Here is an 867-nt window from a genome sequence, read left to right as displayed (position 1 = left end):
CGGGGGTGCCAGCAGGGATGGGGGTGGCTGCCAGCTCCCCCCACCATTCCTGCATCATCTGGTCCCTTCAGTTACGGCCATGTTGGTTGGACCCCATGGTGGCCTCGTGGTCACCCTGACCAGCCACGGCACCCTCATCTCTTCGGGGTGCCCCTCCTTGATCCCACAGCACCCCAGATCTGTGCCTTTCACTGAGCTTGGACCTGACACCATCACAGCATCCTCCACTGCTCAGCATTATCCCATGGCCCCATACTGGGAGCACCCTGGGGTCCAGCCCCTTCACCCTTCGCCATGCAGCACCCACCCCGGTGCTACCCCCTGCGCTCTGCTGCCCACCCCTCCTGCCTGTCCCACAGCACATCTCCAGGCCCAGCTTTTCCTCCACCACAGGCTTCCTGAAGGTCCCTGACTGAGTCTCTTATCCCAGAGTGGCATTTTTGGCACAAAATCCATGTTCATGGCTTCTCCCACGCTCCAGACCCAAAGGACACCTTCTCCCACGTGTCTCCATGCCCCATCAGGGGACCCTGACTGGGCTGGAACCCCTCCCACCCCAGCACTGGTTCATCCAAACTGGTCTCCAGTACCAGCCTCTATACATGTGGATAACCAAAGCCCCAACACCATCCTGCCTTGCCCCTCTCCCAGCAAAGGTGCATTGCTCCCACCTTCCCAATGGAGAAACTGAGGCACAATTATGAACTTGGTATGATTTCAACCCATCCCCAGCCCTTCCCCACTGACTCCAACCACTTGACCTCGTCTCTCCAGCTTTGTCTTTAATTCAGAAGGGATTTATTTCTTTTTTTTTTTCCATCAGGAACGTCAGAAACCATCTCCCATCTCCTCCTATTCCTGCTCCAG

Source organism: Mesitornis unicolor, unplaced genomic scaffold, assembly GCF_000695765.1.
Source record: "Mesitornis unicolor isolate BGI_N332 unplaced genomic scaffold, ASM69576v1 scaffold6893, whole genome shotgun sequence".
NCBI lineage: Eukaryota > Metazoa > Chordata > Aves > Mesitornithiformes > Mesitornithidae > Mesitornis > Mesitornis unicolor.
This window is presented reverse-complemented; position numbering follows the sequence as displayed.